Source organism: Nipponia nippon, unplaced genomic scaffold (genome assembly GCF_047370975.1).
Source record: "Nipponia nippon isolate SJK-2023a ecotype South Korea unplaced genomic scaffold, ASM4737097v1 scaffold_5, whole genome shotgun sequence".
Classification (NCBI taxonomy): domain Eukaryota; kingdom Metazoa; phylum Chordata; class Aves; order Pelecaniformes; family Threskiornithidae; genus Nipponia; species Nipponia nippon.
The window spans coordinates 35459054-35477330 of NW_028262369.1; the positions used below are offsets into that span (position 1 = coordinate 35459054).

Consider the following 18277-nt stretch of genomic DNA (forward strand, 5'->3'; position numbering starts at 1 on the left):
TTGGTTCAGACTTGGACAAGTCTTCGGCTAAACAAGAATCATTGTAACAGGATTGCCAAAGCCTTTTTCCCCATGTAAAATCATGTGTCTTCAACACCTCCACCTTCACTGTCTTTTTTTTTTAATTATTATTTTGAGGCTCAATCTGCTGCAGTATTAATGGCAGGAAAGTAACTATATTTTTGTTCCATAGGTTTATTTTATGTGTCACTGGGATTTTTTTCACACTGGTCTGAGGTTGGAAAGGCAAAATGCTCTTTTTTGTACCTTTAATCCCCCCAAAATCCTGTATCTCTGTTCACCTAGCAAATAACTTGATCATATCCAGACATAAATATGGCACAAATACAACATTCTGTGATTGTTTGATGTAGTTATAGTTCATGATGAAAACAATTTTTTCTCTACTAAATTTGCAAAGCTAACTTATGAGCTAATAACTCACAATCATCCTATCTTGTTTCAGAATGACTAAATATTAATTTTAATTTCACTGATATACAGTTCTTATTGTGACAATAGGCAGGAACAGCATTTGGAGCGTGAGACAATATTTCAGTTGTTGTTTTAATGTTAACTGACATTTCAAGGATAAAGGCAGAATTCCAGATGTGGAATAATACATTTCAATTTATTGTCTTTTTTTTAAACAGTGACACTTCTGTGTAGACATTTATTCTTTTATTTTATTAACACATGGGTTTTAAAACATTGCTCTCTAACCAAAGCCAAGCATCTTTAGGGAAACAGAAAATGTGGAACATAAACTTTCCCTAGTGTGCTTAATGTTTAATAATAATAATAATAATAATAATAATAATAATAATAATAATAATAATAATAGAGAAGAAGAAGAAGTTCCAAGACAACACTAAACCTGCTATTCTGATACTATGGCCACTGTCATAGGCCTGGTACACATTAGGAAAGCATACTGTAACACAAAAGATATCCAAAGGAATGGGAGAGGATGGCACAATCTAAGCACACTATGAGAGTGCAGCAACACCTGTGTTTCCTTTACCACGAAAGGCAGCAGGATCTAACACAAGAACATTTTCTTTCAGACTTTTCCATCAATCTCCTTCTCAAACAAAGCTCAACTACAAGGTAAGAAAAGGCAGCAATTAACTCCATTATACTACATAGAGTCTTAAGGAAACGTTACTTTCTGTGCTGAAGAAGGAAGGGCAACAGACCAAAACAGAGCCAGAGTACACTCTGGGATGATTCATAGCACTGCATGGGAGTGGTGATGTTTGCTGTTTTCTGTGGTGGATGTGAAAAGCCAGTGACATTTGCATCTCATAGGATAAACCAAATCAGGCACAAGTATAGTTTTGAAAGTTCTCAGTTTGATTTTGTAAGAATATGGTATTTCATCAGTTTTTGCATAGGGGGCCTTTTATCTTTAAACTACAGATCATCACCTCAAACCCCAATGAAAGACCGCGATTCAAAGTTTAGAACATACTGTGTTTAGAACATATCTTTTCTTCTTTACCAATAAAGTAGCTTTTTATTTTCTTTTATACCTAAGTTTTCACATAAAGTTTGGAGTCATTTCTATTCTGAAATTTGTCCACTTCTGCTCTTTGAAGGTTTGTTTTTTTTTCAGAGAGACCATTAAAAATATTTTTTAAAATGCCATGAAACATTGCATAAAATGTAATAAGAATGGTTAGCTATTTTATTGGAAACAAAATTATGGCTGTGATTTTTTTTTTTTTAATATAAAGAATAAATCACCTTCAAATTTAGAAGCAAGAATGATGTAGGCTTCATTCATCCTGCCTTTGAAAGGGAGATGAACTAGTCCTGTTTTTCTCAATCTTTTGTAGTCAAAGGATCATCCAACCCTGTTCAAAAAAGTCCGTGGACTACCTTGTCTCCAACTCTTATTCAACAGCTGGGGAAGAGGGGTAATAAATAAAATACTTAACATTTAGATTAAACTGTACTCTATGATTTGAAAAATATATCTTAATTTCATTGCAATAATTACAAATATAGGTTCCCAACTGTGTCTGCCTGCAGGTACTGACTGCAGTGGGAAGCCAGCTCCCGATTATGCCCGCCTGCGGGTATTGACAGCAGTCAGGAGCCAGGTTTTGCCTCTGCCTGCTGGGAGGCATTTGATAACAATTGGGAGGCAGCTCCTGACAACGCCTGCTAGCTGGCACAAGCAGTAGTCCTTCTGCAGCTCACCAGTGGTCTACAAGCTGTTGAGTTATACTGGATCAGATTAACCTCCAGAGGTCCTTTCCAGTACTGTTTTCTAAAATAGTATGATATGACTTGCAATAAATTTCAGGGGTGTCAACAGGATTTTAGGAGAGGCTTTGTTTTAGAAGATGCTAATGAGCTCTACTGATAGATTATCCCACCAGAGAGGAGAGAATGAATTTATTATGTCAAGTGGAGACTTTCTAGAAAAGTTGTATAAATTTAAGAGCTCAGTACCCTGAGAAGGGACTGTTACCTGAATAAGTTGTGTAGGAGCCTCTCATGATCACTACAGAAAAGTCTATCTGTGCCCACCTCCATCATAAAAAAAAATGCTGCACAAGATCACTGGTGATGTGATGGCTCACGAAGGCCTATTCAGTAATTCAATGACTAGAATTAACTTCACGAAGTCAGTCAGAGCTGAAGTGTGTGTCACAGGGCGGACGGCGGGGGACAGGGGGAAATACAGGTGCTCCATCTCTGCTCCCTCTTCCGTCTGCCATGGGTTTCATCATGGAGCCCTTAACCCAAGAGGTGGCAGGAGGACAGCTTGAATTGAGTAAATGCTAATGCATTTCCTACCTTGGTGGAGCTGAAAAAGGCTTGTTTGCACACAGTGTCCTGAAGCAAATACACAGGAATCCAGACAGTTTTTAATTCTGCTTACTGTATGTTGGACTCTAAAGAACAGATGTTCTTGATGAAGGGTACAGTGTTGGGTTTTGCTTCTTTTCTGAATGATAATCAGTAACAATTTTCCCTCAATTAAATGTGATCAGCATCCTCTTTTCCAGACGTAAATGTTCTGCAAAAGCTGATACAGTTGAGATAACTGGACTAAATGCTCTCCTCTGGTCCATGGTTTCAAGACAGCTAATAAGCCTGATTCTTCAGAACATGGTCAGAGAATAATAAGGAAAGTTTGCCTCCATCTTTTTAAGTTTGTCAGTGGTATCTCTGTCTTAAAAGTCACTGAAGGGTCAGGATTTATTCCACAGAATATGTGGCTCTCAGCAGTTGAACATCAGTATAATCAGGTGCTTCTTCAGTTATGAACCTGAAATGTAGCTGGAAAATCTTCTAATAATGGCAAGTAACAGATAGCAGGTTTTATATAATCATATTTAGAATGAGAAGAAAATAAACAGCAGTATTTGAAAGCAGGAATTGCGAGGCAAGATGGACTATTACATTTTTCCAAGGAGTTGGTAAAGCAGCTTCCAGTGAAGGCATTAGTTAGCAATAGCTCATGATATTTCTGACTAGGCCAAACAGACAGCGTCTCTTATTGCAAGGTGAAAACCATAAATGGCAGAAAGATTCCATTCTGTAATAATTCTGTACCTCAGTCAAAATAAAAAATTTAAAACAGAGGCCCTAATGTTGCAATAACGTTTTAGTTTCAACTAAACAATGCTGTTACACAGTATAAAATTATATATACACCTATCATAAAAGTAGTCAACTGTTAATCGACTCTTGTCTTAAAGAGGTTGTACAATTTTAAGGGACAAACCACAGAACTAGAGCTCATTGAACATTTGCATGGACAAGAGAGACTTGCCAAATTTTTGAAGCTCGGAACTTGTATTTCAAGACAAAGGGAAGCATTGATTTGAAGAAAAATGTTTTGTTCAAAATTGAGACTGGAAATATAATTTTCATGTCATTTATTTTAGAATATCAACTACGAATACACAGTCTTTTAATTTCATATTTCTGAAGAAAATTTGTTGTTCTTGAGTTAAACTTCACTTTCAAATGAAAATGGCAGAAGTTTGTTTTGAAATTTCCAAATTATCATTTCTTTTAAAAAATTTAATTAATCTGTATTTATTGATGTTATATATTTATTTGATATGTTTCAATTTTTAAGATTTCAATTTTCATTATTTTCTGCAAGAATGAATTTTGTTTTGTTTGAAATTCTTGCACGTTAATTACTGGAAAGTACTTTAAAGTACATAGATGAAATAAAAAACAATAGTCTTTAATATGTAACAAACTCTGAGTAGTTGAATGTATAGTTGCATCTTGGAAAAAGAGTAAGGTTATGAGACTGACAGTAAGGACACATACAGTCATTAACTGCTTCCAGTCATTATCTACTGAAATTGATGTAAAGTCCAGTGGTGTGTGAGCCTCTCTAAAGATTAGGAAGGCTCTTTTGCTTAGCTATTTTCATATTGACACATTTTCAAAACAAAATCATTGTATGCAAAGTTTTGCTCATAGAGTAAAAGAACTAATTAGTTGCACTGACTGTGAGCAGGTTGCAGGTTATAGATGAATACAAGTTATAGACTGAATCAACCTTGTTTCTTCTGGGGTTAATATACATATCGACTTATTTCCAAGTCTATGATTTCTGCCAAGCTGTCAGTTTTCTGCAGGCTTTAAAGAATATGGTAGCAGGAATAAAACTACAAATCTGCCACATTTTAGTCTTTAGAAGTGAGACTCATTTTATTGTTTAGAAAAAGTCCAGTCTTAAGTTGTCTTACTCCTTCAAAAAGACATTTCCAGAGTACTTCAATCAAGTATTAACATTTCATTCTTTCCTTCCTTGCAAGTTTCCTTCTTCTAGCAGCAGTTGCCTACATAGTCTGAAAACACATCACATAAAATTAAACTAATATACCCCTGTTGGCTGTAATTGTCTTGGGAGACTTATGATGGTTAATAATAATGACACGAATTACAAAAGAGTTGTAGTAACTGAGTTAAAAGTCTGTTATTCAAAAACTGTCGAGAAGTTTCCAGAAGAATTTGGTGTCTTTCCTTTTTATCCATTGTGGCTAAGTTCAAGACAATCCTTGAGGGATTTACTTTCACATGCATAAAATAATCATTAAGTATTTTGAAAGCAATAGAAATCAAAGGCAGTTGAGTTCCACAAATATAACAAGTATTTATCTCACTGAGTTCAGAAAAGAAGCAGATGGAATGTATTTACAGTATTATTAAGCATTACAACTTGTTTAAAAGCTCCCGAATTTGCAGTGCAGTGTACCTGAATCACAGATTGTATATTATTCCCCAGTCTCATTAGAGCTTTCAAGGAGAAAGCCATCCTTACTTCTACAAGCTACTAGTATGTCTGCCAATGCAATTTATGGTGCAGGAGTGACCATTAACTCCTACTCCTTTAAAACATATTTTCTCTTAGAGGCCTTGACAAGTTAGACATAGGACAGAAGTGTAGTTTATTGACTTCTGATTGAAGAAGATGGAAAAGTAGTCTGCTAAAAAAAAGAAAGTAACAAAAATAAAGCTTGAATTATGTATACTGTAAGGTAATAAACAAGATGTTCTAACTACTAAATCCTCCCATGAGCGTATATTGTTATTTATTAGTTGTATTACACTGGAGAAGTTAAAAAAGGAGTATAGCCCTGTTGTTCTCAATGCTGTATGGACAGAACAAAAGCACATTTGTCTGAGGGAATTTACCAAACACATTTTCATTAAACCATATATTCATAATCCTAATTCTGTCATATATTTAAAATGTTAGTCACAGCAGTCATCTATTATTACCTATCAAAATGAATATGTACCTCGCCTCTCAAAGCAACATTTGCATTCCATTCATACCCACAGACCCTAAACAAGATCAGGGCAGCAATGTGCTGTCCCTGCACTGTACCAGAGCATTAGCATGCCAGGAGTCAAGAGAAGCAAAATGAGTGGCTAAGCATGTCAGGGGCAAGTAGAGAAAGTGCAGCCTTCCTTCCAGATCAGTTCTCTAGATGTCTAGATCCCTGTGACAGTAATGAAGCCTTGCTTGGTCCAACACTCATTTCCTCATGCAGCACTTACTCATGGCAGTGGTCCTACTCATTCCAGTTTGTCAGACTGCTGCCAGCACACCATTTAGTTATAAATATTTGCAGTATCTGGCTTCATTCATGACAAAATAAGTTTAGTTATGAAAAAATGCAATTGATACTTAAAGGGACACTAATTTTAACAGTACATTTTCTATTGTAACTATTTCTATTGCTATCGGTGGGAATAAGATTAGATCTTGTTTCAGCTCCAGCCCAGAGAACATGATTTCATTGCTGAGTTACAGCCACTATCATGTGGCTATGGGGATATTTACAGCATGTAGTGGTATTTCTAAAGACAAATACAGAAAAAATAGTAATAGACAAAAAAAAAATATAGAGTGCACGGTTTGATAAAGGTGTGAAGCGTGAAACACAGCTATCTGATCCACTTTCACTGGAAAGGGCTTAATTGTGCTTTCAGTCACATCGCATGGCCTCCCTGTTTTCCTTTGTTCCCTAGCATAAGACTCTTCAGACTTTTTCATAGAGCAGTCCAAAAAATTCATTGTCTTGCAAGCAGTCTGATTTTGATACTGGATGAGATGGTGAATACAGCCAGTCTTATACTTGTATTATGACTTTGCTGTCTCTTCAAATTCATTACATCATGAATTTCTAGTGAAATGTAGATGTAGATTCCAAGGCAACGTTGTTCAAAAACCTGGGATCTACAGATAGGAAATGACATCCTACCCTCTTTTCTAATTTAAAACAGTCAGAAATTTGGCAACCTTGGCAAAAATGTCAAATAAAAAATTGAAACTATTTCAAATGAAAGGTTTAATCAAAGCTTTGAAATTAACCAATAGGAAAGTCAGAACCTTTATACTCTACTACTGTTATGTTGCATCTCAAAAGCACAAATTAAATGTCAGAAAAGAATTGATTTTCCCATCTTGGGACCGACAGCTACTTAATTTCTTTGATATTAAATATAGTATTAAAGTCATAGGAAAACCACAAAAGCTCCTTAAGTTTCACAGAGATTTCTTTTTCTATTTGTTTTGCTTTTCTCCATTTTTTCTGAGCATTAAATGGGAAACCACAAATCCCACAGATCATGAAAGATCCATAGAGATCTTGAATATTGAAGGTCTGGTTCCTGTGTCCCAACTCAAGGGCACAGAGGAGAAACAATCCTAACTTTACTTGCAGAATGGCTGAGCGATTGCTGCTGAGGAAAGAGATCTTGGAGTGATAAAAGTTAGCTCTCTGAAAAAAAAAACAACAAAACAAACCAAATCCAAAACCACAGCTCAGTGCTCAGTAGGGAGCAAAAACTACTAAGAGAGGAAGAGGAGCAAGCATTACATCATGTATGAGTCCATGGTGCTGTCCCAAACCGAAAACCCACTAGACCTTCTTCCCTCCCCTTGTTTTTTTTTTTTTAAAAAGTGATATCAGAACCTGAAAAGTTACAGAGGAAGGCAAGCAGGATGATCAGAGGTGTGGAACAGTTTCTGTACAAGGAATAACTAGATGCTTTTCAGTCTGGGACAGATGACTGATGAGGGATATGATAAAACTCCATAAAATCAGAGTAGCATGGAGAAGGTGATTAGGGAAAAATTATTCACTGTCTCTCCTAATACAAGAAAAATGGGCATCCAATTATATTGTGAGATAGCAAGTCAAAATCAAACAACACATAATAATGCATAATAGTACCTAAGTATTTCTGAGGGGGCTATAGATAATAGAATTTGCATGGATTCAAAACGCAATTAGACAAACTCATGAAATCCACCAAGAACTGACTCAGAATATATCGGACTGCAGATGACTGAGAGATGAAATATTATAATAGAGAAGCACTACTAGATGCCTGTACTGTTGTTATACTCTTTTCTAAGCATCTGCTACTGGGCACTGGACTATAGTGACTTTTGGTCTGAATAAATAATACTATTCTTACATATTAGATGATGTTTCCAGAAAATACAGACATATTGGAATCTTCCTGCTAGGATTTTCCTTTTCTTTTCTCTTTATGTCTGAGACATAGAATACCCACAACTTCATGGTGAATGATGTTCAACACACCTGAAGACCAGGCCCCAAAGTGTCTTTTAAAGGGATTCTATACACAGCTGCACCAAAACGTGGTCACTCCATCTTCTACGCTAGACACAAGGGACCACCTCAGTTATGCTGTGTTTATCAATTAATTTACAATAGCAAATCAGATATGGATTAACCAAGGTGTGGAAGAAAGATGTACAAAGAAGCCAAAGAGAACAGACTGTTTCCTTCCCCTGTTAGTTACCATCTGTGCAGGGTTTTGACATCCAGTGGTGTTGCATTGCAGCTGCCCCCAAACATACCTGATGTCAGAAGAGTATCAGAGATATCCAGAGGACTCCTTTTCAAATGGTATAGATTCTTGTTCAGTACTTTTTACCAGTGCTTTTCTGGTCAGTTAATCCAGGACATCCAAAATCTTGAAACTAAAAGGGAAAGCTGAAATAGTTCTTGAAGTTGTTGAACTAACTCTTTGGATTTGTAAGTTTGGTTGGTGCCTCTCCCCTTCCTTCTCTCCCCCTCTCCAGTCGGTGCCTCACTAAAATACCATGTTATCCTAAAAGCTGGCGTTCTTGTGTTACTACTGCAATACTCATCCCTCATGTTGGTTTTGCCCATAATCTACCACATCATGTATATGCACAGACAGTACTCTTCTAACAGGAGCCCAAGACCTTTCAGTGAATGAACAGTGCAAAGCAAGTTATATTTTAATTCTATCACTGTAAGTGTACAGAATTGGAGAAAATCCTCGCTTCCAACATTTTCTCTCTTCTTGCTGTAATCTGTCCTCATTTCTCGCTTCTTCCACCTCCCTTCCTCTTTGGCTTATATTTTTAAGGTATGATTTGATAGCAAAGAGGGAAAATACTGAGAGTGCATAATTTAAATTAGATAGTGTGCTGTGCCGTGCTTTCATTAAAACTACAGGAAAAAACTTAGCTCTGTGGAGTATAAGATCAGAATAGTCCCAAATCCTATCATTACATCTTACCTTTTATTTTCCTCTAGTGCAATAAAGCAGATGTCCTGCATTTATAAGATAGAGTTGAAAATGTCTGTAGCAAACAGAAAAACGCAAACAGTACAAAGTTCTTTTCCCATTCCCACATTTTGTTTCATGTTTTTATAATACTCCATCTGTATTTCTTCAAATAGTTCTGATGATACAATATAACAAGGTTCCCCTGTTCTTTCACTTCCTTTTACAATGCTTCCCTGAATGGTAACGGGAATTTACTTACTGGCTTGAGAAACAGGTCCAAAACCTATGTGAAATTTTTCAGTGTCTGAAAGGATATACAAAATGCTGAAGATTAAGTTTCTTCAAATTACAGAAAAATATAGCAGTTATGCTGTCTCTTGCCTATAAAATATTCCATACCTGTCTTTGGAGACCAGGAAAGGCTGAAGTTTGTAAGCCTTTTGCCTCATTGGTAAATAGAAATAAATAAACTAAATAAAGCACACCATGAGAGCCCACTCCATCATTCCTAAATCCACTTTCTCTACAAATAGGCAGGTGTTTGCTCCATATACTCTGTCAGGCTAAACATACTGCACTCTAAAAAAGTCCAAGGTACTGTTCATACTCCAAATATACTGTAATGCCTGAAACACAAACTGAGAGGGAAAATGCAATCCAAATTTGCTGACTTTTTTGGATAGATATATATTTTGTGATATGCACAGCAGCACAATTTCACCAATCTTTTCAATATAACTACAAGAAAGATTCAGGGCAACAAGCCCTGCTCAATTTGGTGTCACAGTGGTATCCTCATGGTCCCCATAAAGCATCCTTCCTCCCAACATGTAGCAAAGGAATGAAAGCTTCTGTATGTCTTACCAACTGCCAGCTGCTGGTTCAATTGCTTGTCGCCTTCAAGAGCTATTACGTATTCAAAGTTATAAGCCCAACATGGAAGAACTCAGGACCAAACAGCAATTTTTTCTTGTGTTGCCCCTCGCACTATGTGGAGTGCCACTTAGATGTTGTTGATTATTTGGATTCATACCTTTGTATCTTTTTAACTCTGCCTCATGCACATTTCTTACACTCTGGCCAACATTGCAGCTTGTTATGTCTCATCATGTTTTCTTGCAATTCATCACTCTAGCTTCCAGCAGCCTAATCAGATGCCATGTAACTGAATTTAACACAACAGAATGTATAAAAAATATTTTTTTCAAAATGTTTTCATCTGCCAGCATGTTAGGTACTGAGCCATGAATCTGTGCATAATGGGGAAATAGAAACTGTATGCCCAATGAAGTACATCTGCTGTTTGTGAATTAATAAGCAGATCTCTCCAAAGTAAAACAGTATTTCAATTTACAAACATTTGCTGTAGCTATTGGCATGCCATTGCTTCACATTCCTGATATTCACAGATCTTCAAGCCAGTGTCTCCATCCCTCCTTGCCCATGACCAAAGGCATGCGTCAAACATCTCTTTTCTGAAGGGCAGTGGTGCTGGTAGTCCATAGTTTCGATTTCCCTTAACTTCTACAAACTTCCATTTTTCCTTTGCTCATTTTTTTCTTGATTCTGATATTGCTTTACTAAAATTAAGAGGTAATTCCCGTTCCAAAGGAATAAATTAGGAGCAGTGCACAAATCAGCTATACTTCATTTTTTACCTAAACACACCAAGGCTTGGTACAAGTCTTGAGGTACTTACATTATTGTAGTTGTTGTCCACTTCACTTTGTAATGGATTTTTCTTAAAACAGTGTATGATGGAAGTACTGCTCTTCACATTTTAGGAGAGGAGAAAAAGGTACAGAAAGGCTAAGTGTCTCAATAAAGATTATAAATAAACTGTGTATCATAGGACAGAAATGAACTTAATACTTCTGATTAGTAGTTAAACACCTTAACTCCTGGAACACCTTTTCATCCTATCTTAGGTCTAAGTTTCTACTACACCCCTATCTGATCAGTTGATTGTCTTAAAATGTTTGCAGCATCACAAGGATAAATACATAGCAGTTGTCTGGTCGAGGGAGGTTGACAATATCAGACTTAGAAGGAGAAAAATCAAAAACTAGTTAAAATATGAGAAGCTCACAAAAGGAAGGGTAGGCGCAACCATTGGAAAAGTAGATGCAATAACACAGGAAAGGAATAAAAAAAACAGCCAGTGCATTTAAAATGTTGTAGAAAGTTGAATTTGGTGGAATAAGATAGGGAAGCAAGTGGAAAACACCAGAAATTATGTGGTAAAGGCAGCAGGTTGATGCAGCAGATTGGTTTCAAGAGCTGCCCTTAAGTTTGTGGGGAGAGAGATTAAAAAAGCTGGGATGGGGAAGAGTGGTCAGAGAAAAGCAGATTTCCCTAGACAGAATGAGAGAAGGCTATAGACATGTTTCAGCTGGAATGAGCAAGAGTGTGTTGGTATTTTGGATCTACTCTGTTTTAAAAAACAAACTTTCATAAAAACCTGCAGGGCTTGAAAAAAAGGAACAGTTGAGTACAATTTCAAATCTAAGTGGTGCTAATGACAACATTTCCTATAAAAATGGAAAGTAAGATCATTCTGGCAAATATCAAGCTAATCTTTACATCCTTTAAATGCCACATACATTAATACTGGTGAGAATTATCCCACATTTGCTGGTTTTACATATATTACCTCCTTAATACAAAAATACAAACAATGGAGTGACTGCACATGTATGCAGCTGTAGATAAGAATTGGACCCTGGGCCTGTTTTATCTTATATCCAGCTTTAAAATTAGAGTCTCCAGTACAAATAGCAATGCTCTGTGCCATTGTGCCTGCTAAAACACATTTACTTCCAGCAACAAACAATAGGAAAACTCCATGTGGCACATCAATTACACAAGGAACCCAAACTGCTAAAGAGATGCAACATCACAAATAAGTATTTGTAAAGGTTTGTCAGCTCAAATGAAGTTATACTTTTCTAGACTCTGCTTTTTCCATGCACCTCTGCAATTACTCACTTCACAGAAAAAGGATGATGCCGCTAAAATGATGAAACCTTAATATAACCTTTTCAGCAAGAGATAAAATATATTGATTGGTGGCTGCTGAAGGACATCATTAAGCAGTTCAATGTTTGATTTCATTTCTTCTTTCTTTCTTTCCCTTTTTCTTACTTATTATTTGGTTGCCCGGCAGGCATCTCTGTACTGACTGACCCTGCCAGTTCAACTATTAAAGAATTTATCTCTCTGAGGAGGCCTGATGTAAACATGATAATCTGTTTGGCGGCCCTTATGATGGCCTATGAATAAAACATATGACAACACAGTTTGAGCTGAAGAGCTTACTATCTGTTACCAATGAGAATGTTTGGAAGCTCCCTGATGGCTCAGCCATTCTGAATCCCAAAGGTCGTCTACTTTATACTCCGGCTAACCCGCTCAGACTACCCACAAAAGGTGTAGTTAACCATTTTTCCCTGCCAACATCTATTTTTCTAATGGCTTATTAAAAAGGAACTAATGCAAGAGATTGGAGATTTCAATTGCATATCTGTCCGTGGTGAGAGATAAACGATTTTCTTCAAGCCAAGATTTCCTGGGAGAAAAACAACAAAGACAGAAAGACAGACAGAAAGAAAGACAAAAAGACAGAAAGAAAGACAGAAAGAAAGAAAGAAAGAAAGAAAGAAAGAAAGGAAGAAAGAAAGAAAGAAAGAAAGAAAGAAAAATATTTTCTTTAGGGAATATCCTAAATTTCTTGTACTAGAGTGTTAAAATAGCCACTTGAGCTTACATATAGAATACAAGCAGAAGTGTGGCAGTTGAACTCACGAAATGTGTTGCTCAGATGCATTGTATTTGTGAACTACTTTAAATAAGCCAACCTTTTCCTTTGATTACCTGCTGAAACCAAGGAACTCTGATTCATGGTTCTACCCACAAGGCTGAGAATCACATCTTGGCAAGTTAAAGAGGCAAAACCTGTTCCTAGTTCTTAAGGCGGATGAAGCCAGTGTGGAATCGTTTAATGTGACCTTTCCAGCACAAGAGAACTGTTGTTTTTCTATTTTCAAGTTTGTTTTTAAAGCCTAGTCATTAAAAAATGCTTATAACACACTTTTTTTTCCTGGAAACTTCTCCCTTTATGTAGAAGCTTTGGCCATTAATCCCTTAATTATGTTCCTGCATATATTCAATTTTTGATCTTCTGTACTAGGAACCATAAAATGCACATTTTATATAAAGGCTGTTTTATACTACTGCCTAACAGCTGCTATTGGCCAAATAACTTTCCAGGGACTGTCTCTTGTCCATCAACAGTTCTCTTTTCAGCAGCAAACAGTACACTGTGCAGAGCACTTTTTGCCCTGTAGCTTCCTTATTTCTTGTTAGTTGCTATCAGATGCCACTTACTCTTTCATGGTAGTAATGTCTGCATAAAACCCAAGTAAGAATAAATGGGTTAAATAGATGAGGAGGTTGGGGGTTTTTTAGTAAATTCAGGCCATCAAGCTGTGCAAGTGAAAAGTTATTTGAATAATCAGTGCAACACAGTAAGTGAATGTCAAGGAAATGTCTAGTTTAAAATAAATAAAATTAATACCTAACTAAATTTGGTTTTGATCATCTTCCTGATGAGGGTAATTTATAATATGAGATATTTCTGATGTTAAAACTCTCCAATTAGTATTTTAGATGTAAAACCTTTTATTCTAGATTTTGCTTTTAGGAACGCACATTAATATAGAAAAGCTCTAACTCCAAAGCTTGCAGAGGTAATTATTTTTAATAAAAATATAAATGAAAATGACATGCAAGTGATTGATTCACCTCTATGGGGCTTTTTTTATTCCATCTTCATTTGGATCATGGATGGTTAGAATGTTTATTCCATATTTATTATGTATTTTCTAATATCTTGCAGGGTCCATTTTTGTGGTCATTTTTAATACTTTACCTGAACATGGCTGGTTATCTTCATCAGAAATTTGAAATCAATGGGAAATATGCTTCTGTTATGAATAAGTAAAGAATATTTCCCCTCAGATCTGAGTCTGCCATTGATTTCAACAGTATCAGGATTTGATTCTCAGGGCAATTCATAGCTAATATATATTGACATCAAAGGAGCTATAAGGATTTAAATCAACAAAGAATCAACACTCGTTAAGTGTTTGAGAGCTACTGGGTTTTACCTGTCTAGGTTTTCCATAGCTCGCTCTTTCTCTTTGTTTTCGTCTATCAGGTGTATTTATTTGTTCAGAAAATGTAGACTGCCTTAAATGTGCTTTGGAGACTTGAAGAGAATAGAATATAAGTTTCTGAATCTTGTTTGCCAGTTTCCAGCGATCAGAGACTTCTTTAGGCTTTTTTTTTTAATGGAAGTCTGTCTCGTCTCCTTCAATTCAGGAAAATCACTGCTTGTCACCTTTGTAACTTAAATCCCTCTGCTTCTCAATTTCAGCCAAAATCTTCACTTTGACTCATGCATCAAGAGAAGGGCAATAATTCCCTCAGTGCTGTGCTTGCCTGTTCATAGTTTTGCATGAAAAAAAGTTGTTCTTAATCTTTCTTTGTTTCCTTCAGGATATTCCCACATAGAAATTTTCAATTATTTCATTATAAAAGCAGACTAGAACTATTAAGGGTTATCGTAATGGTACTCCCAGTTTAGTCTCTTCGTTATGTGCCTGTAAATTTGTTGCCCATTGTCCCAAGATGTCAATTACAGATGTCAAAAAATTATGCATTATTATAGTTAAGTATTATATCTGCTAAACACTTTACCTGTGAGAAGAAATGGTGTGATAGGATAAGTGCATTCAAAGCTCTATTAGTTTTGATCTGTTTTGTTTGAGAAGTAGCTTTTCAGCCTTTGAAAATTAGTTCTAAATATTTATTATAAGATAGCCATGCTCTGATACCAAAAACTGAGGGGAAGACATGACAAAGAGCATCGAACATGAAAAAGTCTTTACCTCTTTCAAGTGTGTGTAATGCATTTCACGAAGGAAGGGTCAGGTTAGATATTGGGGAAAAATTGTCCAAGTGAGAGCTATGGAAGTGCTGCATTATGGAATCTCCATTACAGGAAATCTTTAAAAACAGATTGGACAAACATCTGTTGACAATTACAGAAAGCATAGCAGATCCCACCTTGGGCAGGAGGTTGGACTAGATGAGTTGTAAAGGTCCTTCTCAATCCTGTTTTCAAATCATAATTTTCTAGCATCGGGGTAAGTGATACATACAGCTATATGGAAATACATTACTTTCATTTTCATTCTGAGATAGAACTCGGGCTCAAGTGTAGGAGACCCTAGATCCACCATCAGTGAAAGCTACGTTTATAAGTCAGCAGAGTTGGAATGTGACCCTGCAGAAAATAGATATCATTTTGTATGCTGTCAGCAGCAGTGAGGCAAAAAAAAAGAAAATGGAAGATAGAGAATTTTTTTCCATTAGTCTGACCCAATGCAAATAATGTTGTAGGCTGGATTAAGAATGAGACATTCCACTTCACAGCAATCACATGTGGCACTTGCAGGTAGATTTGAAAGGAGTTTCCATGCTCGCTGACCATTAGTGGGTTCCAGATTATTTCCTTGTTTGTGAAGTTTCTTAACATCATGGTAGTAAGACTGAAAAATTAATTCCACTTAATAATTAACGTTTTAACAAATTTGAAGTGAAGGACAAAAAAGGTAGATTTATTTCTTAGAAGAAATCATTCCGCTCACTTAGAGTTTATAGTATCTGACAACTGTCTTCTGTGTCTTTCTCTTCTACATATTAATATAGCATCCGTGATGTAGCAGAATATTTTTGTGAGCACTCTCATGAGGTGCTTCAGTGATATTTCGAGACACAGCAGATTTCCAGGGTGTATATTAGAGTCAAGGTAGGAGTAAAAATTTCATGGAACAGAAGAGCAGTGGGGTTTTTGATGAGATATGAACAGCTGTCACCTTTGAAATTTCCTTCTCCAAATCACTTTCAGCTCTGAATATGCTTTACACAGGCTGAACAATGCTGGTGCCACACATCTAACTACTAATGTTAGGCATGAACTGCTGCAGGGAACTGACACTTAACAAAAATATTTAATGAGCATCTTTTTTTACAGCAAGCAAATTAGATTTTGAAAATTGAAGAGAATCCAATTGAAATCTAAGAAAACAGTATTGAGTGAAAACATTAGATATAAATTAGGGAATATTCATTTAGGACTAGAGTCTTGTCCTTCAAATACACTCTATAGTGTCAGATTCAAAGTGCCCAGCAGTGACAGGAAAGTTACTGGTGGCATATGCCAAAGGAAAGCACAGTTCCTCCAGAGAAAGTTTTGATCAGGGAAGCATCTTTGCAAGACATTACATGAGCAGTCAGGGCCAGCTCTACTGCCTAATGCAAAAATAGGGAGCAAGCACAAGACGTCTCTTTGTGCTATTGTGTACTCAGGAGAAGGTTTTGTCTGAAGTCATGTCTCAGCTCTTTCCAGCTCTTTTCCAATTTTTTGTGTCCTAGTACAATTTAGAGGACATTAACATTTATTTCTCTCTATCATATCAAATATTAAATACCAGTATAGACTTTACTGGAAGCTTTATGATAACTGTTAACCTATGGTGAACTTACATGATCCATGCATGAAAGGCAAGAAGACTTGCTAGCGTGTCAAAAGGAGTCTGATCAAGTTTATTCGGGTCCTACCTACACACATGCAGTGGCTAACGGCCCAAAGTTGTGTATTAAGTTACGTACTTTTTTACAGACATATGACTGTGTGGACAGTTAATGGGATGTTTACTTCAGCGTAACCTGGATGAGTTGTCTGTACAAACCTTTATGGAAGATTGTTGTTACCTTATATAAACCATCGATGTTATGTGATCCATACAATTGGATTTTGGCCTGTTTTTTCCAATGTTGACAACAACTATTTGGTTTTTCATAGTCACTCTGAGAAAAATAATATCCAGTCTTTAGACCTGGCTGGGAAAATAACACCTGCAAAATATAAATCTGAGACTACAGCCATAGTGAGTACTATGAACATCTGAGAATGTTTTATTTTAAAAGTACAGTACTTTTCTTTCTGTGGTCTCCTTTATAAAAACTAGAACTGTTTATGAAAATTCTAAAACTTGAAATAATTCTATCACAATGATTTTATTCTTTTCATGAGGAAAGCACTGATTTTTTTGCTCCTTCATCTTGAATAGACTCAACATCAATATAGCTGTTTTGTCTAACTTCAGCTTCTTGAAGTGAACACCTTATCATGCCAGAAAACCATTTTTTGTTCGTGCACCTGCACAATGATTAATGGAGGTACAACCCTGGAAATAGCATTTGGCAGTTAACAGCTGCTACCAGCACTCTGAAGAGTGCACAGAACCTCGCAAAATTAAAGCCACAGATTTGTTCTCCTCTAAAAAGCCAAACAGAACTCCTGAGTCATGTGTGAGGTGTAGGTTGTGCATCATAATTTCAGGTATGCTCTTTATCTCTTTGTCTAAGAGTGACAAGTTCAAAGCCAGCTGATATATTACAACAAAAGACCTCTCAGAATAGTGTCAGCATACACCTGGAGAATATTGCCAACACAGCAAAGAATTTTAAAGCAGTCAAATTAAAACAAACTAAAAAAGTTGAAGTATGAAACATAACCAACTGGCACACCTCAGCCAAGATAAGATCACCCAGTTAGTCTCAAGAGAAAATATATAAAAGATAATGAAATAAATGATAACTAGGACAGCAGCACTGAACGATCCCTTTTTGTCAGCTATTGGTCAACATCAGCTCGGAATTGAAGCCGTGGCTATACTTCTGTGGAGCAAATGACCCTATTGAACTACACCTGTGGCAGAACAGTTGGTAACAGATGGTAACTGACAGTCAGGCTTTCTGATTACACGAAGCATGTATGACCAAGTCTTGGATTTACTATGTACTCAGTAGTAAATGTTCAAGGTGAGCTAGAGCTATTCTTCTTGACCCTAAAGTGACCTGTAATATCATTTGCAACAGTAGCACACTAGGCAAGATACCAAGAAAACTCATATATAGATTGTGATAACTTATCTAAAGTAAATATTTTCAGGCCACAAATTCAGCACCTGGAGTTCTCTAGAAAGTTAGAAAGTTTGGATTTGGCACCAATTTGGTTCCCATCAATTCATCAAAGGCTTATTGACCTAGATCTTCAAGTGGGTTTACATATGTT

General features: G+C 36.3%; 1 protein-coding gene across 1 annotated transcript in view; it reads left to right on the forward strand.

Annotated features, from left to right (window-relative positions):
- The window catches only part of ADGRL2 (adhesion G protein-coupled receptor L2), a 395707-nt gene that overhangs the window by 158755 nt on the left and 218675 nt on the right, over nucleotides 1–18277 (forward strand). The window contains exon 4 of the mRNA XM_087730654.1: nucleotides 1068–1110. The gene's annotated coding sequence lies outside the window, so the exon portion shown is untranslated. The remainder of the gene's footprint in view (nucleotides 1–1067; nucleotides 1111–18277) is intronic.